The 21,729-nt window shown below is 40.0% G+C and overlaps 1 long non-coding RNA gene across 2 annotated transcripts in view; it reads left to right on the plus strand.

The window, feature by feature from the left end:
• The window catches only part of LOC112961941, a 115,396-nt gene that overhangs the window by 19,320 nt on the left and 74,347 nt on the right, over window positions 1–21,729 (plus strand). For both annotated transcript variants that reach the window (XR_003252167.1, XR_003252168.1), the window contains exons 3-5: window positions 10,558–10,844; window positions 11,877–12,044; window positions 13,477–13,585. This is a non-coding gene — a long non-coding RNA (uncharacterized LOC112961941). The remainder of the gene's footprint in view (window positions 1–10,557; window positions 10,845–11,876; window positions 12,045–13,476; window positions 13,586–21,729) is intronic.

Here is a 21,729-nt window from a genome sequence, read left to right on the forward strand (position 1 = left end):
AGATTGCAGTGAACTCAGACACAGAATTTGCAGAAATGTAACAATCCGATACCTCAGCCAAACAAGAATACTTAGTGTTTATGGGACAGTCCAGGGCAGTTGTAAGGTGGTCCTTGTTTGCTGATATTACCATGATTTGGTACTTGCAATTCTATACTATGGCTGAAGCTAGCATTCATTGATATATCTGAGGTGGATGTGTGTCTAGAATCTAAGAAAAGAAAGTGATCTTCTGTAAGATTTTGGACAATTATTTAGTGGAATTTAGGTAAAGTGTCTATGGTAAAAGTATCCTCCAGCTAGAAGTTCAGTTCAAGCTAGCAGCTTGTGCTGAACTCACAAAATACTTGATGTGCTGTTCAGGTATGAAACAAGGTAATTCTGCCTGGGTTTTGCATTGAGCTTCACTGGTATTTTTGTAGCTTGAAACTCAAAGGCCCACCATATCTGCGCTTCTAAAGCTCCAGGCTTTAATGGAGACAGGACAGACTCAGTGCTTAACTCATAAGATTTTTTTTTCAAAAATGACTGTTTATTTTAGCTCCCTTAATCTGGGGGGCTGTAGAAGGGCTCAGACTGAGGCACAGCAAAAGCACCTGGTTTTTGAGAGCTGCCTCTCAATTCCTTTGAGATTCAGGGTCCTTCAAAGTATGCCATGTCAGATGTTCAAAGGCAGGAGTCACTGCAGGGAGGGAGTGCTCAGTAAGAAGGCTGCAGGTCTTCCTCTGAAACTCTATCAATCTACAGATAGGATGTCCTCTAACAGCCATCAGGCTCCCGCTGCTCTGCGAACAAATGATCTGGTGGGTGCCAGTCTCTTCTGATTTCTGATTCTGGATGTTGAATAGTCCTTTTGATCCATCACTGGAACTCAGAGGCAGGAAATAAACTTCAAAGAGATGTCAATGTAGCAATGTGTTACTAATTCCTCTTTGCACTTGCTTGAAGGCTTGAAGAATTTGGGATAAAACTGAGCAATCTTAATGAAACTGCATTTTTTATAATTGTATTATGTACCAAGCTAATAGGTGCTTCAAAATTTTGCTTTTGCTTTAACTGGGAAGCATTAAAAGCTCAAAACCACTGTGAAGGATGTGTTAATTAAATTTATTAATGAAATGTGCTGAGCTCCAGATATATGTTCCCATGCACAAAAATATGGGGCTCCATAATTAAGACCTGTTAAGTATTGTGGCTGTATTGGCTGAGTTAGCAGCCTCAGGTGCTGGCTGGCATTCAATATGGCCATTTTTTTGCTCCATTAGTTCCATAAATGGGGGGGAAAAAAAGAGAGCCCTAGCAGCAATCCAATTTTTGCTAATGGGAAGGTGCTTAAGATGCAAATGAAAAGCTCTCCTGTCCCCTCTTTCAATACAAATAGTAAGTATCTTCAGTTTGTCCCCACTTTTCTCCTGATAAAAGCAATTAATTTTCTGAGAATAAGCTGTGCAGATTTGCATGCTGCTCAGCAGTTGTGCTACCATACAAAGATCATAGATCTCATTCTCATGTAAGGACACCTCTTTCCTTCTGTAACAGAAACTCATTAATTTTAATACACACCAGTGAAGCAGCTGAGTGGGCTTTGAGGTCTCCTCCATAGCAGTGTGTTGTGTTGCTTCTGCACCACTGAGGACATGATTCTTTTGTTAAGAAAGCAAGGAGGAATACAGTGTGTACAGTCCTAACGCTATCTTGCACAGATATCACAGGGCATCAGCACTCTCCAGAAGCACAGAGACCCTGCTTGAAAAATGAAATGAAGCATTCTTTGTTTTTTTTTTAAGCCAATAAGTGAGGAACATGTGGCGCACTGATTTCTACACCATATGTTTCTTCTCCAAGTTCTCCTTACTCCAGAGTTACACAGGTCAAGACTAGGAAAACTGACTAGGAAAACTACTTATGACCAATAAATGGTTTTCCTACATTTCCTCTGCAAATACCTGTATTTTAGGTGTTTCCTTAAGCCTTCAATATTTAGCTGTGCTGAGACGAGTATAGTTACAGAGCTGTGCATTTGCTTTCTGTGCTGCTTCTTTAGACTGAAACTTGGGAGGCCAGTTCCATTTCTACCAATTCCTAAATGGACCTGAAAATCTCAGCCCAGTTCTGCCAGGATGAACAAGAGAGGCATTCATCTTGTATTCAGGTCAGTGAAGCTTTTTAGAGGAGGCACACAGTGGTGCTCAGGACCTGAGTTTATTGATTCAGGTCCAATTCAGGTTTGAATTTGGAATGAAGCTTTGATTCAGCTGTTGTATCCTCCAGCCTATTTCTCCCACCTCTGAGCTGTCAGTACAAAAATAAATAACAAATGGAGAAACTGAAAATGTCAGCCCACTGTGACTGAAGTTAGTACCCAGGCAGAATGCGTGGTGATTTCTGCATATCCAGTATTAATCGTTTTCTTATTTTGTTCATTAAAGAAATTTCTGTTATTTAATTCAGTTTAGGTTCTGCAGAATTCCTCAGGACTCAGCTGTGGGGATTAAATCCAAGCAGCAGTTCTTAATGTTTTTAAGATCAAGTCTTCCTTTTCTTTTTTCAGGTTTGTCTTTTCTGGTTTTCCTCAAGTTCATATGCAATTTTCTCTGGTTTGCCCCAAGACTGTTCATTCTAATTTTACAGGCCAAACTGTCTCCTTTGTATACAGAAATTCCCCACACTCCAAAAAAGGTGTGTCCCAAGCTCCAGCAGAGCCTCATCCAACCTAACTCTCCTGAGCAATGTTTCAGGAAAAGGAAGGAAGGAAAGCATATTGGAAAGTCTCCCAGTAACCCCATGCTGTTGTCTCCCTGTGGTGGTCGATTAGTGACTTGTCAAGAACTGCACTCATTAATCCAGTGGATGTGCTGCGTGGCAGAGGTGTCTGCTGTGTGTGCTTGTTTGCAGTTCGTGTACGACACAAGTGCACCGTGCGGTGCCTTTCTGTTCCGCTCTGTCAGCAGGGGGGCGCTTGGGCAGCACAGAGGCAGGCAGGCAACCTTCCTTCCTCGCCCTGCTTGCCTCCACGACAGTTGGGGTGAATCCTTTGGCACAAAGATGAAGCAGCACCTTTTCTGGGAGCACCTGAGTGTGTTCTGCAGAGCAGGCTTTCTGGAGCGCAGGATGGGCCAGAAAGAGCAGGCAGGGAGCCTGTGGCATGGGCAGAGACTAAAGGGAGTAGACACAAAGACAGGCCTTGGAAGCGCTGGAAGAAAAAAGGTTTTCCTGGGGACCCAGGGTGGTTTGTTGCAATCTGGACATGTAGCAAAGGTTACTGTATGTATTGCCCTCCCCCATGTTTGCTTTAGTGTAAATGCTTTCATGGCTCCCTGAGTTTTATCAGCTAACAGAAAACTAATTTCTAGCCAGATCAATGTTTCAGAATCTGTACACCGGACTCTGGTTGCCAGTCAAATGGGAAGGAGGTGAAGGTTGTGATCTCTTGGAAGCTGTGTGGCCTCAGATCAGCGTAACCTGACTGGAAAAATTCTCTCACCTTTGGTCCTTGCCCTGTCAGGCAGAAAATAATTTACCTCAGAGTAAATAAACTACTTGTTTATATTTAAGTGAATCACTGGAAGAGTTGGTAACACCCATTTACTGTCTTGAGGAAAGGCACTGTCCACAGCGAGATGTCTGCATTCCCCGAGTTGGGGCATGCAGTCAGGACCCTGGTGGCTGGCATGCTAAAACTGCCTGGCTTGCTATCAAGAAATCCTTGGTGGATGACTGAGGGAACTTGGAATCAGAATAGTAGGTCTGAGGATGGAAAGACCTATAAATCAACATCCTCCCTCTACCTTGAGTGCTAAGCTAGGCAAAAGGAGCTGGATGCCTGGCCAAGAGTCTGGGTAAATATTCGGGGAGTGTGGTGGCTAGAGAGAGAGGCTTGCTGCTTGGACAAAGGGAAATCCTTACTGTGAAAAATCTTTACAAAAAGCATTGAAGTTTCCTACCCAGGGAAAAACTCAGGCCTGGAGATGACAGAGATTTACCAAATGTTGCATTTTATAAAAAGAGCCAGACGATGGCAGCATAGAATGCAACAGAAGACAGAAAATTCCTGGGTTAAGTAGCAAGAGGCTTGTCCTTGAAAATGGGGTTAGAGTTCAACTTTTCCATCTCATCCTCCACTTCAACAGTGACTTTTGAAACATAGGTTTATGGCTTTGGGAAGAAGAAAAGAAAACGATGAATTTGTTCTGTGTACCTGTGCTGATCTTTCATAAGCTGTGCAATACATCAGCTCAGAAATCTTTTCTGTGTGTCATCAGTGATAAACAGTTCTGCTTTATCCTTTCAGCAGCTGCTTCAGATCTAGAAAAGTCTTTTTCCCTTAGCTGTATAGGTTCTTGTAGCAAATCCAACCCTCTACAAATCCCACCCTGCTAAATCTTGTCATCAAAACCTAATTTGTAACCACTGCAGCCTCTGAAACAGACTTCAGAACACAACTGAATATAATGGGAAATACAAACCACACCCAAATGTTAGCTGTTCAAGAGAAAAGCTTAACAAGTAATGTCTGATTCAAAGATGATTGACTTGAGCACCTAAGAAACTAGTATTTGCTTTGGTCATGTGATAGAGAATTGCTGTGTCTGTGGCAAAATTCCCAAGACCTAAGACCTGTGTCTTAGTGGAGCACTGCCTACTGGTACTGGCAAAAGACAGGATGATCACAGTGCGAGGGCTGTTTTTTCTAGATCCGCTGGTTTGTATTGGCCACCACAGCAGGGACTTAGGGTTTTGCACAACCCTTCAGAAGTCCTTCTGCAGAGGCAGCCACACAGTCCCAGGGGAACCAAGCATGTGGTGAAGCTCTTTCAGGACATGCACTGTTATGAGATAGGGGAGACGGTGGAGCAACACAAGGTCAAAGCACATTCACAGCCACTGGGGACTCTGGACATGCCTCACCTCTGTGTTGGTAGCATTTGGAAGTGAGATTCCACCTCTGCTTGCTAGTAGTTCTCAACTGTGGGAGAAGTGCTACAAGCTCAGGCTGCTCCAATGGTTTTATTTTAATGTCTATTGGCACTGTTCCCCTCACAAACTCATAGAAGTAAGTTTCCTGGGTAAGCAAAAGATAAATGTCTGTAATACACTTGAACATTAAATGCTCTTCTGCCAATAGAGATGACTAAATTAATGCTCCTTACATCTGCAGACTCCTCAACTTCCTTGATTTAATTTGAAATTTCAAAAACATGGGTAGTTTACATTACTGAAGCCCTTCAAATGAAGAGATGCTGTGTAATTGAAGAGGAACTGTGACTGTACTGACTTCCTAGTTTCTGGGTGCAATGGGCGTATAGGACATTTAAGTGCAAGTGTTTTCTGGAATAGCAGATTCTCTCATTGCTGCTGTGACATGCCCTGGCTTTACAAATTGCAGTTATTGTCCAGTTGGCCCTGGTGCGTGGAGCAGAATTAAGTCTCTCTGCCTACACTTCCTGCTACCTGCAAAGGAAATGGCCTCCCCTACACACAGAAATTGTCAAGCCCTGCCTCATTGGACTACACTGAAAAAAAACCAAAGAGAATAATTTCTCTTCTTGCATTTGTGTAAGCACCATCCTTGGGACTGTGTTCATCATGGGTTTCCACCCTAACGCTGGATTCTGGAAGCAGGATTCTGACTTATTCTGGTTCCATTAGTTATGGTGGTAACTAAGGGCTTTGGAGCTAGAAAAATAAGGGCTTTGAAGCTCTGGGATATTCCCTTGTGAAACTATACCTAGGACAGTTCAGTGTTATGGCAATAGAGCAGGCTTCAGAAGAAATCTTTTCCTTTGTGTTCATAAGAGATCTTACAGATGGTAGGTGTCAGGTGGGTTCCTCTGGCTGGTGAAAGCAAATTCAAACCGTGCAGTGGCACCAGTGAGTGATGTCTGGAATTCCCATTGACAGGGAGGCTGAGCCCTCATCTGGCATATGTGCAGAAAATGGGAAGGGGAAAATACCTTAATGGAAGAAAGAAATGAGATGCCTGCTGTTACTTATTGTCCAACACAAACTAAAATCAAACCTTGCCAATACAGACAAATTACTTAATATCCATACAGTGCTTGGAAGATCTAAAATACTGTAAGTGCTATTATTATTATTTTTACTACAGAAGCTAAGATTGCTCTTCTAAATAGATAGATTGGAGTTTTCTCTTCAAAACATTTTATTAAAAATGGCCTATGTGAAATTTTTCTGAAAAAGAACAAATGATATGGTACATTTATCAACACAGTAATGAAAGCATTCACAATTAGACCCTGCACTTTATATAGGTTTGGAGGAAAGGAATTTTTGAGTCAGCATGTGGTACCATTAAACATATTTAAAGGTAGTTTAATAATAGTCTTTTCACGTCCTTTTAGTGCATGTGATTCTTACTTTAAGAATAAAAAAAGCAGATCACTCCTGGGGGTTGAGTGCACTGCATTCATGCTAGTCTGCAACTCTGATTGTAAGTACTACAATCAGGAGGGTGAACAAAACATGACCATGAAAATGGGCATCATAATTGTGGAGTGATAGTGCTAGTGCCCATTTTCCAAGAATGCTAATTAGGCGCGTGACAGGTAGCAAGAGGCACCCAGAACCTCAGCACACCGCTTCCCCTCAGAGATGTGAATTTCATGGTATTCTGGGCATCTCTTCTAACCCATAATTTTCACGACAGCAAAGTATTGGTGTTCATAGTGTACAGTCTCAGCTGTTATTCCTTTGGAGTGAACCGGAATATCCTAAGACTGTATCTTGTCACAGTCAATTTTAAGCACTTGAACATCTCCAAGAAAACACTTTGTTCCTAATTAGCAACTAATTTAATATGGAAAAGTTTTGCAGCTGTCACATGGCCACGCTGAAAATGCTGCACTGTGGGCTACAGAAGATTACTCATGCTGGAAGCTGATGCCCTTGGTACTTCCCTTGAGTAAGGACAAGCCTTTTGGTCATTTAATAAAGGATCAGTAACATTGTCAATACATCTTGATCCTTTCTGGGAGGAGAAAGGCCACTGTGGTTAGGTTTAGATAATGAGGGTAAGCATGATACTAAGAGTGCTGTGATTCTGTGTGACCAGGCTTGGCTTACTGCAGGCAGAGGACAGCAATTCTTAGAAAGAGAAGCTCAAAAGATAGGATCTGGCAGCTGAACTTCCTGGGTGCTTTGAAAACCTCATCTCAAAATCCTGTTAAATGAAACTAAATTTCCTGTTTCCTATTAAGTACAGTGAATGATTCTGTGGGAAGTTGTTCTGGGAGCCCTATAAATATACAGCATAAATTAAATTATGTTTTGTGTCTGCTTAATATTCATTTAATTTGTTGAGCAGGATTTAGAATTGACTTCTAACAGCACATAAAAATAATGTGAATACATCTAGAGGAGATAGTTTAAGACAAATAATCTAGTGTGAAACAAAACATCAGTGGTAGAATGGTAAGCAAAGAAGGTGACATTTTCAGGAAATGGGACTCATTAAAGCAACTTTATGTTGAGTCTCATTTGAAAATTAAATAGTGACTGTTTTCTTTGCTGACTCTAATGGATATTAGACTCTGTCATGTGCTCTTTCTCCTGTTGTTCACTTTTGCTGGGGTAGATAGAAAGAAAAATTTATAGCATTTGAAACAATTGCTTTTTCTTGATTATTCTAACTTATGTAGTGACATGCATGACAGTATCAAAAATTGTCAGTGTCTCCCACATTACCTCATAATGATCAATATTAAAAATAGTGTAACTTTTCCTGACCATATTAGCTTCTGGGACATTCAGATTAAGATAATGTATACACATTTACAGTGTCTATGTACAGTAACTCTGCAAAACTAGTATGAAGTTACACGCTTAGTTTTGTGTCTTATTTTGAATGTCTATTTGCATATCACTTTAATAGAGTTGCATGTGTCAAAAGGAAGAAAATAGTTTTAATGAATTGTTGTTTCACACAGAGAGTCAAATTGTGCAGACTAAAACTGCACAATTTGTTCCTATAGTTTGTCAACCTACATTCCCTGTATGGTTTCAGTTTGCTATGACTTTATTCTTCACAACTAGTTCCAAGCTGTTTCACAGTGTTACTGTGTGCTATTATGTATCTGCCAAGTTTTACCCCAAAGGTATTTGCATTTCAGTACTGAGTGAAATTCCTCCTGTACAGTAGATGATTTGCAAGGTGCTTTGTGATATTTGGTGATAAAAGGTGCTATGTAAATTATCTTTACTACCATATGGCCTGTTCCTTTTCCCAATTTAAATCCACTGGGAGAAATCTCTCAGCAACATCAACAGAAGTGCATCTGGTCCACACACAGGCTATGAAAGAGTATTCTTTTGGTTTGATTAGTCCTTCTATGAAAGTTCAAATGTATTAGACATCAGAAGAAGAAACAAAGCCTCTCAAAAATGAAAAACACTATACAGTGTGTTTGAGGTATGCCAAAAGCTGCTCTCAGTACACGCAAGCCTAACAAATTTTAAATTGGCTTGGCCTGAGTGAAAATTGCTTGTAAGGGGTACTGCTTACAAACCATCTGGGCTTTCAGGTCAGTCGTTTGCTGCAGAAACACTCCCGACCCTGCATATTCAAGCACAACATGTTGCTAAGTTGTCCTTTTCCCTGTTGCTGACCTCCAGTGGGCAGATACCAAAGTGGGTGATGACTATTGCTGCAGCCATGTTCTGTGCTGCTTTCTGAGGAGGAAAACAAGTTGTCTTACCAGTGGGCTGTGCTGCTTGTCATGGCTGCAATGCAGGCAATTTCCTTCTACTGCTTGCTGAAAAGCATGCCAGGTTTGTGTCAGTGATTCTTTCCATTGCAGCCTCTTGTAATCTGAAAACATTTTCAAAATAAAAATGACAATACCAGTGAGAATGAACTTTGACAGCAGTAAAATGAAATGTGTGGGAGGGAGCACTCAATCTGCAGAAATTGAAAGAAAATCTAATTCCACCTCTAGTCCTGCAAGATATGGTGTTGGACCAAGGACTCATAGTACAAGTAGCAACAGTGTAATTCATGTGTTGTGAGAAGAATCCCTTCTGGTGCATGCAATATTGATACTCCAGGGTTTTCTCCATCTGTTGTCATGTATGCTGAAAATGTAACATGTTTGAGCCAGGAAGGCACTTTGTTATATCATGTGTTTACTGTGCCTAGCACAGTCAGACCCCTGTCAGGGGGTATATAATCACTACTGCAGTAAAGTAACAATTTTTTTCCCTTGGAGACGTCTCAGGAATGAAGGAATAGTGATGTCACTCCTAGGTTTATTAGCAGCTTCTTAAAAATAGCTGTATTTTTTAATATCTGAATGCTGGTATAAAAGTTACCTCATTATTATAGTGAAGGTCCAGATTTTCAGGTAATATAGTTTGTAGAAATCTAATGACAAATGGAAGCACAAATGTACCAAACAGCAGCATGAGAAGAGACTGTCTGTACTGGTAGAAACATAAAAACAATAATTGTAGTACCTGAGGCGAAGGTAGGAAAGGGAAACTGGGCTCCCTGATGGCTCTTAGCTCTGAGGGAACAGGCCGTCAGCGTATTTCTAAAGCGTGATGTCTCAAAACTGTTACCTCTGCCCAGGCAGAAGCAGCCACTTCTTTACCCCCAAGCAATGAGAAGCTGGACTGCAGACCTACAGCCACATTAGCAGCAGTGCTCCTACTTGTAATCCTTGTCCAGGAAAGAGGGTGACTCCCATGAGTATATCTGTGTGGTTCTATAGTGTTGCAGGCAAAATTTTTGTAAGTCAGTGGGATTAATGACTGGAGTGAACTATCAAAGGAGGTGATGGACTATCCATTGCTTGACTCTTTCAAATCAAGACTGGGTGGTTGTTGGTTATGAAGAAATTCTATAAGCTTTTAGAGGTAAAGTTAGAAGATTTAATGACCCTTTGTGCTACAAAGGTCCCTTTGTGGATGGTAAGTGTTAACCATATTAAAAGTTTATCATGGATCAAGAAGTAGGTGCATAAAAGTAAGATTCTGTCTCTATGTGGCGGCTTCTAGGCCTTTTTTTTGGTCAGTTGGGAATAGGAATTTTTCTCCAGGAAAACATTCAAATGATTTTTTTTTTAAGTTTTTTTTTCATCCTGAATTAAGACAAAACCCTAGCAGTTCACGTTCCCTCTCAGGGTGAAAATTATGGTTTAGGAGAACCGGGTTGGAATTTGCAGTCCACAGTCAGGTCCTCCTATCCTGCAATAAATTCAGCAGAGCTCTTGAAGTCTTCTGGGCTCCAGGACTGTCTTCTGGGTTTAGAAAATATCAGGGGAAAACAGATATTAAATAATCTGGCACCAAAACCAGCTAGAGCAAAAGGCATTTTCTCCGCAAAAAAGCATAATGTAAATGGGATGAGAGCTCTCTAAAACAAGCCAGCAGGTTCTTTTGCACCTCTCCTATGAAATGATACAAATGTCTTTCTAGCATCCAGTAGTAATAAGCCATGATAAAAAAAATCCCTCAGGTAGCAGGGAGCATATGTCTTTCTGAAGAAATAATAATGCATATTTTTGCTTTAATATTTTAATGTGTGTGTTTATATTTTAGGTCTTCAGAAACAAGAAAGATGACAAATGCGGTTGCTTAGGAGATGGAAGATACACAATTATGAATATTTCATTCCCTAACTGGGTCATTCAATTTTTGGTCATAATGCTTGAAGCACTTGACTGAAGTCCAAAGACATGGAAAACCCAACCACCCCCACCAAGCATTGCCACAAGATCTCTTCAGTGAGTCTTTTCAGATGCTGAATTGCTGCAGAGAGCAAGATCCCTGCCACAGACCTCAGTCCACAGTGAAAAAACAAATCAGTGCCATGTGCAAGAAGTGAGGTAGGTTCCTTAGTTACCGTTTCTGGTCACTGAGCCAAGTTCAGATAGCCCTCTTAGCCTCCTCTCTCTGTTTTCTTTCTCAAAGGCAGTGTGATATTTAATTGGATATGGTTTGTTTCTTTTTATGTTGAATACAAATATTTGTGATATGCTTTGTCAATGTGACATGTTTTGTCTGATGCAGTCTTACAGAATGTGAGCTCAAATAGATTTTTTAAATTTGCACAATTGGAAGTTGTTTTATTTTTTCCTTTGTCCAGACAACTGGTAGTCACACACACACACACACGCACGCACGCACATGGATGGTTTGTGCTGTACTTGATGCTGCAGGAAAATGCATAATCATTTTTTGGATTTGAAACATGTACTTTGCTTCTTTCCTTTAAGCAGCTTAAATGTCCTGTCTGGGAGTTAGCTAACTTCTGCATCCTGGGCAGATAGAGCAAGTCCTCTAATGGTATCACAGTGGGGTGACTGGAATGCCAAGCAGCTCCTCTTTTTGTAGAATTCATTCAGCCATTTAATGGTTATATAGAAGCCATTTAATGGTTATATAGACGTAATCTTTTCTATGGAATTCTTCACACATTCTACAAGATGACTGAAACACCTTCCTCCTTTAGGCCCGCTCCCCCCCTCCTCCCCATTATGGGCTGAGTGAAAGAATTTGTGAAGTTATGGGGACTGTCCTGTGTGATGTTAGTGAGAAGGGACAGATACAAGTGTCACAATGAATTTGCTGCACACTGCTTAGATGAGGGCAACTGACCAGTGTTCAGCAGCAGGAACAGGCCAGACCAAAGACACTGGTAATGACCAGCCCTATCCACTAAAGGAAGTATCTGTTTTCTAATGCCAAAGCTTTTCTATTTTTTCAGATGACTTTAAGTGCTTGGTAAAGGTGCAAGATTGACATGCAGAGGTGATACCTTGTATCAGACAGACCAGGTGATTGGAAAAAAGACAAACTTCGGGGCACAGAAAGTCTGTTAAGGACCATGTGTTTTGAAAACTTGTTTCTTTCTCCAGCTATATCTGTTGGTCTGATAAAAGAAGTCAGCTCACCTGGTCAGCAACACCACAGATGTGAAGCAGCCTAACAGGGAGCTGTGCCCAAAGGCTTTGCTGCCTTCTACCATGGCTCCAGCTCTGTGTTTGGGGATGAAAGCATCACAGCATTCAGCTCCTCTACACCAGGTAAAGGTGAGGTGTGATGCAAAGAGGCCTTGGAAGTCCCAGAGCTCACTAGGAAGAATTTCTTCCATTCTAGGTCCAGCAGAAAGTAACCCTGGGGGTGCTCTCGGAGGGATCCTTTCTGTGGCCCAGAGGTGGGGCATAGATGTGTTACCTGCTTCAGGAAGATTGCCCTTGCTTTGCTGGGCTTCTCTCTCTCTGATTCATAGACAGTCTGTGAGTAGGCAGGGCTTGTCTATCTGCCTCTTCCCCAAATGTGCCAAGAAAGAGGCTTATGGGCCAAATGGCCCAACCAAACAACTTTAAACATGGCAGTGTTTTATAATCTATAGTATCACAGAAAATAAGAGACTTTCTCCCTTTGCGATGCTCTCTCTTCATTTATTTACCTATTTATTTCCACTGTTTAGTTAGAATATTAACATAGATGCTGTTATTCACCTGAGTATACCCTGTTTGAAACAAACAGGGGTTGCAGAATCAGGTCCTTATTTGAATTATTTAGAGCATAAATTTATATAAATCAGAGGCTAAATCAATTACAGTCAGTGGAGATGCACCAGAATCCTTCTGTGTTACAATGAAAACAGAGAGAGCGCCTTTTTTTAATTAGCCTCTATAGCACCTACTCGTACCCTGGGCAATTTAACTGAACTTAACTAAACTGAGATCTCATCAGGTTTTTATTATGTGGTTAGAGCATTATTAAAATAAGCTGTCAAATGGCACTGAAAACACAATCCTTTGTATCCCAGTGCATGCAGTTCATAAAAGCATGTAATCCCTAAATGTCTGAGCACAAATTAGTCTGCCTTGGGTTGATATGTAGAGAAAAGGTTGTACTGTGGTAATTCAGAGCCATAAGAAATTGTTCTCTAAACATTCTTGTTTTAGTCTGCAGCTGGCAGATCATCTTCATCTGCAACCTACCCCTTCTTATGACATTTTTGATTAGTTAGAGACATTATGGAACTTTGTGTCATGTAGCCTAGGGCATTTTCACATGCACACAGGTATGTTTCTGCAGGATAGACCGTTCTAATTGTAACTTGTAAATTGACAACATAGCAAATTGTTATGTAACTGCAGTAAGATGTCTAATCTCCTTTTGCCCAAAGCTGTCACACATGGCTAGATTCTCGCTGAGTGTAAAGCAGTTAAGTTGAAGGCAGTGGAAATCACGCTGATCTATACCAGCTGAGAATCCAGGCCACAGTGCATATAGAAATCATATATCCTTTCATTTCTGCTCTTTTCTAGTATTCCAGTATTTTGTACTTACATATGTCCATAGTTACTCCTGGTTTATATATCTAGATGAGATCAGAATTGAGCTCTTCTGTCAAATTGCATATATATTTGTAAAAAAGTGACTCCTGCTATTTGCAGCAGGAAACCAAGGAAGGGTGTAAGCATTCATTTGCTTTTTGGACAGATGACAACAGCAGATGCACCTGAAGGAAAGGAGGGTGAAGAGAGCTCTGGCTGCTGCTGAGACTGTTCTAGTTTATCAAGTGGCCTAGTCGTTATTGGAGTGTGGGGAGGTGAGTGTGCTCCATTTAACATGCTGACCTTGCCATTATTACTGCGACCAGAGGTGCCTTGAGACCAGCTGGAGGCTGGACTTCCTGCAGAATATGTTAGCAGCTTGCTAAATAAGGGTTTGTACCGAGAAAGTGCTACAGTAGCGCTCAGGGAAACTGTACTGTGAATCTCCTGGAGAAACTGTGAAGAGCACTGGTTTGGGACTTGACCCAGGATCTCTGACATCCCCTTGCAGCCATCTGCCAGGGCTGCGGTGGCCCAAGAACAGGCTCAGCAGCCTGCGCAACACTGCTCCCCCAGTAGCTGTAGATCCCACTCTTTCTCCTGGCTCCCACCCTGCCTCATTTAATGTCCTTTTTAGGTGATTTGGCTATCTCTGTCACACCTGAGAATACCAGGGGAATTGTTTTTGTTGACTCGCCTAGGGTGATGCAAGCATTGCTGCCTCAAAGGCTCTGCTGTGTTAGAGACTGCAGTGCTGGTGTTTTCACTGACCCAAGTGGAGCTGGATGATTTTCCCCACCCCCAGAGCAAACCTAGTGTAGACAAGAGCAGAGTGAGCTGTACATGGGGTTTAGGGTCTGCAGCAGCTGAAGTTCAGGGCAAGAGAAATGCTGGTGTGTGAGGTGGCTGAGCTGGGGAGCTCCTGAGTATATGGAAGTGTCCAGCTGAAATGGGATGAAGGAATTGAGTTTGCACTACAGGTATGTCAAAGAAAGTCTAAGCATGGCTGAATGTGTTGAAGAGATGAAAATTAGGATTTGAGTGTGTTGGTGGTGTCTTATTTTGTAACTCTTAGAGGAGTCATTCAGTGAGAGCAAAGTAGTAGCAATTAAATGAATGGTAAATGCTAGCATTTTGAAGGCCTCTGAGTTTGCTTTTGTCCTTGCTACCTTTTCAGCTAAAGCACCCTTTCCACTACCAAGCTGTAGCCCACAGCAGATCTGTGATCTTTGATCATTTTAGATGTAAAATAGAAGAATTTATCTCATCTGTAAATAAACAAATAAACTTTCTGTCCCCCTGTAGATAATGCTATATCCTGAGCCTTTACTAAAACACCAGCAAATAATGAACATTTTATGTTTATTTATGTAAGTTATATATATTTACTAGCCAGTCTCATTTAATTATGAGTATTAAATATCTATCTGGAATAAAAAGTATATTTCTTGCAAGTAACATTGTTGCTTCTTAGGTAACAGATTCAAAGTGAGAGCATGTGAAAGTAATGCAGGTGTTTTGTTAATTTTTGGCAGGCTCAACACATAGCCTTTTGTTGTATGATACTAACGTACTCTTTCTGTTATTACTTCATTATATCCTCCCTGGAGCAAGTTAGATACATGTTATTTCTTACAAATAGCTATATATGACATTTAGTTTGTTTTGGGGTGGAATTTTACCGAATTTTACCAATTTGCCTTTCTGAAATCAGCAAACCTGTGGCATGCACTCCCACTAGGGGGCAGGATGAGATAAAAATTAAAGAGTCATTAAGGGGGGAAAAACACCCAACAGCCCTGCTTTTATTTTTTTTTTCCTTCAGCTTCTACAAAACTACAATCTCTGCAGCAGTATGTCTGATTGAAAGTGAGTTTTCTGGCTTGCTTTTTTTTTTTTTTTTTGTCTGTCTGTAAACAATGATTGGCTTCTGCTTCACTGAATATATGTATTACATATGGATGTATGTCTGTGATACTGTGTGTCCCCACACACAAGCCATATGTTTTATTTGAAGAAGTATTTTATCATTATACAAATCTACATAATAAATGTGTATGTTTCCCATCCTGTAAAAAGCAGTGGTGTTTTACATCCCCTCTGCAGCATGTTAGCTATTATTTTTCTTGAGCATCCTTTGAAAATAAAAGGGAAGTTCAATCCTAGATACTATAATTCAAAACTGCAGCATTACATCGTCCTTTGTAAAAACACAGTAGTAGGAGCCTAAGGCTTATGCCATACCCAATTACAGAAGGACTATGACATCGTAAGTGTTTCTCATGTCTTGGAATAATGCAGAAAGAAGCCTACTTTCTAAGATACGGCAATGACCCCCTTGTACAATGACAAAAGGAGACCCTTAACTGAAGACTGTTTAGCCCAATTATCAGGCAAATAGCTGTGAGGTGGAAAAACTATTGCAGAAACTAGTTCATGTAAAAAAAAAAAAAAAAAAACTGTTCATTATTAATTACAGCCTAGTCCCAGGTGATCTGAGTACTCATTTCTGGGCAAGCAGATCGTGAAAGACTATTTGGTAATTATACTATAGAACTTAATATCTGTAAAAGGAGATGAATCATCTGAGATAGAAATGTATCAACTAGTTCCTGTGCCACTCCAAATCGACAGCTGAGGTGTGAAACCAGTGGCCGTTACCCACAGGTAACAGCAGAAACCAGTGGCTGTAACCTGCTGGTATCTGGGTATTATTGTTTGCAGCCATGATTTTACATGTATGCTACCAAAGATGTAAAAATTACCAGGCACCAGTAAGCATGGTGAGGGCAGCTGAGTTTTCATTCACCATAGCATCAGAAATTGTCCTGCTTTTTTGCTTTGGCAGTGAAAACGGAACTGGAAGTTGACAGTACAGCACTTCCCAAACTTAGGGGATGAGTTTCTGCAACTACCAGCAAAGAAAGGCCCCTCATAGAAAGAGGGTCAGTTAAGACCTTAAAGACTGCACTAACTTGAGTATCTCTGGAGTTTTTGTTTTCATTTAGACTTTATGCTTCAGTACTGCATTTGGCTGAAGAGATAAGATATCCAGATAGGTCAGTTATGTCAAACGGTAGTTAGAATGGATGTAAACAGATAGGGAAGATGTGAATGCTCAGAGGTGTAAACAGTTGCACGGAGGCCTGGCATATACTGTGTTACCCACTGCTTCTGAATTGAAGCTGTGAATCTTGGGATGGTCCGCCACACTGGCAAAGCCTAGACCACTGCTTTCGTGTGGCGGTGGGTGGTACTGGAGAACTTGTATGCAGGAAGCGGCCATAGCTCAGAAGTCAAGTAGCTGCTCCGAGTCATGGCGACATGATTGTGATCATCTGCCCATTCCTTCCAAAGCTGACAGAGTTTTCTAACATGTTTCTCCTGTATCCTTGGAGTTCCTTCTCATAAAAAAAGAGAAATATAGGAAAAAATCCAGACTCTGGGATGCTTCAGAATCTGTATGTGTGAGAAATTATACTTACAGCTTTTGCACACCCATAGACTCCGTCACACAGGTTGGAAGGGATCCCAGGATCCAGTCCCACCCCCTTCTCAGAGCAGGATCCACACTAAGTTCAAACCAGGTTTCTCAGAGTTTTGAAAAACTCCAAGGATGGAGACTCCTTAGCCTCCCTGGGCAACCTGTTCCAGTGCTTCACTGTCCTCGTGGTGAAAATCATTTTCCTAATGTCAAGTCAGAACCTTCCATTTTAGTTTGTGCCTTTTGTCTCTCATCCTCCTGCCATGCATCTCTGTGAAGAGCTTTATCTTCCCAACAGCCCTGTACTGGAAGGCTGCTGTTAAGTCACCCTAAGCCTTCTGTATTAGTGCTGTAGAGGAGAATATTTGTGTTCCCATTTTTTTTTTCACCTAGACTGTGATGCTTTTATAACTGTGATAACATCTTTAGTTATTATCTATGTATTTTGATGGAATCTAAGCTAGTCTTGAAGGTTATGGTTCAGATTACGGTCACTTCCCCTTAAGGATTTGGCTAACTTTTTTTTGTCACAATTTGCTTCTATAAAACAGAATTAAAATAGAGTTTTCTAAAAATGATTTCATCTCTCTTTTGTCATTAAAAATGGAGATATAAATAGATTTTATTTCTAACATGTCAAGAGCTTTAAGCAATTTTTATACTACCATGTTAAAACTTCATCAGAAATCATTTGCATTTAAGTGCAAAAAAGTAGTCACTTGTATGAAAAATCTCTAGTGTGATAGGAAGAGGGAAGAAAACTAACTCTTAGATTTAATGAATTGAAAATATTCTGGTCTTATAAATAGACTGAGAATGAAATATTTGATTATTATTACTGGCTGCATTCATTCAACATCACGAGTCAGCCCCCCCAAATGAGAGTAAAAACATTGATTAAGATTCTTCTTATTTCCCCTCATTTTTGCTTACAGTTGCATTTATTTCATGTTTTAAACTTTCCTCAGTAGCTACTAAAGTCAAAACCTTATTAAAAGAAATGAAATCTAAGATTTGTCACAGAAATACTTGTCAGCATCCTTAACTGGGGTTTCCAGAACTGGGGCTTTTCCAGAATTTTGTGCTGCTTCAGCAACTTCAAGGGTCCATAATGAATGAAGGGTGTGGGGGGAATCGCTGTCTGAGTCCCTTACTTCAAAGGGAATGAGTTAGCAAGGAGTAGATGAAGGTCTGGGGTAAGCTAAACAGTGAAAAAAGCAATAAAGGGGAAAATTTCCTAGGTATATTAGAATGGGAGTAACTTGCACAGGTATAAGTAGCTACGAAATACTTTTACTAATTTTTGCCTCTGTAGAACAATTCAGAAAGCGTCTTTGTGGGAGCTTCCTGGTTGGCTGAAACTGAAATTCAGAAAGTTTTCAGCTAAAAACATTTGGCTGAAAACTAAAAAAAGGAGCTTATAAAGCAGCTGCAGTGCCAGTTCTGTGTTTTCAATGGCTTATGTCGCATTCTCTTTCGTCGGGCTGCGCTGGGCCAGCCTGCGCAGCGCTGCAGCCGCGGGAGCGTGGGGCCCCGTGGGGCCGCCCAGGACCCCCGGGGAAACGGAGGGAGCAAAGTGAGGAGTTGGGAGCACGGCTCCCGTGGGGAGCTTCTCACTGCAAGAACGTTCCTGAAGCTGATCTTCTCAGGTTTTGTTCCCAAAAGTGTAAAGGTTTTGAGTTTTGGGGTGTTCAGATATTTCTTTTTTAAGTAAAAAAAATTCCCATGGAAAGATTCAACTAAAAGTTTCATTAGAGAGAAATTTTGAAAAAAAAAGAGGGGCTGTGACAGCTAGTTGGTAAGTGGGAATTTATACTGGTTAATGGGAAATTTCATAGCCAGGCCTAGGTGTAAAATGAGAGTCAGTGTCAGGCATGATACGTGAACGTTAAGGCCACGGTTGGCTCACATGAACGACGGGTTTGGGGGAGGTGCGTTGCAAGAGCAGCCTGCGTGGCAAACACGAAGCGTGGAGCAGCGTTAGGCCCCGGAAGAGGATCAGCTAGTGATATCCTCAGTGACTGGGGTTTGCGGCAGGACTCCTCTCTTGATTTCCTTACTGAGGACTAAAGAATTAATCTCATAGTGGTCAACTGTGTATTATAATAAATTGAGTAGCTATTTCAGTGATAAGTTACTGATTTTAGATTAATTAAACCACTTTAAGTTTTGGTCTGTAGAGCTACTCTTTGCCTTCTAAGGTCATTTGCATTTGTGCAAATTTAAGAGTATAATTGAAAAATTTGTAAGAATAAAATCATTGCCATTCAGCTTTAGTAGCATTTATCTCAAATTTGTTTCATTAGAAATGATGTGTGAGATGCTGGGCAACAGAGACTCAACATGTTTTCAAATAGGTCAGGATTTTCTGAAGTGAATCTATTTGAAGCACAGTAAAACTCGTAACAGATTTCATTAGTAATCCAAAGTGCAGATTTAGGTTTTTTACTTGGTTGTTATGGATTTCACATGTTGACATGGTAATGGTCTGTGAGTGTTTAACCAGGTTTGTGTTTGTATTGTGCAGTTCTTTCTGTGAGTAGGTTTTCTTGTGTGTTTCAGCATTTTCTGTAAGCCCTCGTACATAAAATCCAATCTTAAAGCTGTTTACAGAAAGCGAAGCAAATGCAGCCAATAGCTATTAGTTAAAAATGAATTGTAGGACTCAGAAAAAGCTTTCACAGAATTTGAGTTCAAACTGATATGGTTACTGAACAAAGAGCAAGATATTTTAGTATAAGACAATTCCATGTGTGTCTGTAAAAGCCCCCTGATATATCTAATTGGTCTGCATTCCCACACCAAATAATAAGCTAAAGCAGATAGTATGTGGACTGGAGTCTCATAAATATTTACATACTGGACAAATATAGTTCTGTTGTGTGATAATGAAATATCTTAATATGGCTAAAACATGCTTAGATGATAATGGTAAGTCCAAACTCCAAATTATAAAGCTAAATCAGATTCTTGTTAGTGAAATAAATCTAAGGGGTTACCCTGGATACAACAGAGATTAGAACCTGCATCAGATTCAGTTGTAAATAAAATCAAGAGGACACTGAATACATGCATGCTATTGACACAACAGCATCGCCTTCTTGGAGGCGTACATTCCGGTGACCAAAACTGCATTTTAACCTTCTGGGAACTTTTTTTTGAGCAGTATCTTTTTTTAAATGCAGCTTATTGGCTAATACCAGGTATGCAGAATTTTAAAACCAGACTATCTAATTTTTCTAACAGTTTATGATTTCTCAGGAATCAAATATCACAATTTTAAATTCTGAAAATTATTTCTTTTGCTGTCCTTTATAGGATTTCTTATTGGATGATTGTTCCAGTTATTAAATGAATGTCTCTCATGAGCATTCAGTTGTAAATCAAAGGACTTTCCACTGAAAACTGCCAGAAGGAAACTGGGATACATTTGATTTTCAAAATCTAGTAGAAATGTATGTATTTTTACTGTTACTTAATCCACATATTCTTGATTTTTTTTTTTTAATAATACCTGGACCATATTTCATAAAAAGCCTATGTTACTCTTTTGTTGTTAATTCAAAATGATTGATAGGGGAAACTAGGGATTGAATGTTAGGGTACATAACTATAGTGGCAGGAAGAACAGGGTAAATTAAGTATGTTATTGTTGTGGGTGGTTGTTCCCAATGAGCAAATTCAAATGGGGTATCTAGCTGGTGTCAGGAGTTAAGAAATAGTTATGCAGCTATGCATCCTTTTTGCTCTCCTGTGGCTGCTTCCAGGCATGAAAGAAGTGAAAGGTGCCGAGTCCATCTCTTTGCACAGAGGTGATTGCAAAAACATGATCTAGCTTCGCTTATGTTGCCTAGATAAAATTATGATTAATGTGTTATGGATGCAATTTGCTTTTTTTTCTGAAGGAAGGCATAATAAGGGATTTCAAATTAGTGAAGATATTTTGCAGCAAATGGTAACTTTAGGAAGAATATTATAAATAGTAAACTAAAGAAAATCTGAGACTAACAGTATGAAATATGTCTTTGGTGATTATGACAGTTAATTCAAATTTTCTTCAAAGCCCTTCATATTTGCACTGTGTTTTCATCTGAGAATCTCAAGAGTGCTAGAAACATTAATTAACCTTCTTGATAATTCTGTGAAGGAAGATTGGTAACTATTATTTGATACTTATTTTAGAGTGATAAAACAAGGAACAGAGAATTAAGTAATATGCAGAATGTTAAATAATTTGTTAGTACCTGAAGTAGTTACAGTGGGAATTCTGACAGGTRGAGTTGGGATCTGAAAACTCTCTAAAAAATAGCTACCTTCAGGATATCTTATATTGAAAACAAGAAATCATTTTCTAATCTTGAAACTCTTGTTTGTGTAACTACTGGACCTGAGAACTGTCAAACACATTAGGTGAATAGTAATCTCTGGACTTCAGTAACTATAGGAAAAGATGTAATTACAGGTATCTATTATGATGAATTATCTTCTATTTGTTATTTTTTTGAACTACTTTGGTTAAATAAATTCCAGGAGAGTCTCGGCTTTTCAAGTATTTTTCTAAGTTTATATTACAAAGAAAAGCCTGCAAATGTGCAATGAATATATGGCTTATGTATTAGTAGGCAATCTTTTCTTAAAGTCTTATTTGCTTTAGAAGAGTGGCTTGAGGAAACCTGAGTCATTGTTTGGTGCTAATGTGTTGGTACTACTGTGAACTGTAGGAATTCTTCCTGACGTGAGAGCAATGTTTTGTATTTTGGATCACAAAAAAGAGATTGAAATGCTTGGCAAAGCTGCAAAGGATGGTGTGGAATCTCTGCTATATTTTAATAAAGAAAAAACCTCAGAGGCAGCATTTGAAACTCATGTGAGAATACATTAGATCCCGCAAGAGAAACATGGAAGGGAGAAGGAGCTACAAAAAAATTCCTGTAA

Source organism: Apteryx rowi, unplaced genomic scaffold (genome assembly GCF_003343035.1).
Source record: "Apteryx rowi isolate R43461 unplaced genomic scaffold, aptRow1 scaffold_14, whole genome shotgun sequence".
Taxonomy (NCBI): Eukaryota; Metazoa; Chordata; class Aves; order Apterygiformes; family Apterygidae; genus Apteryx; species Apteryx rowi.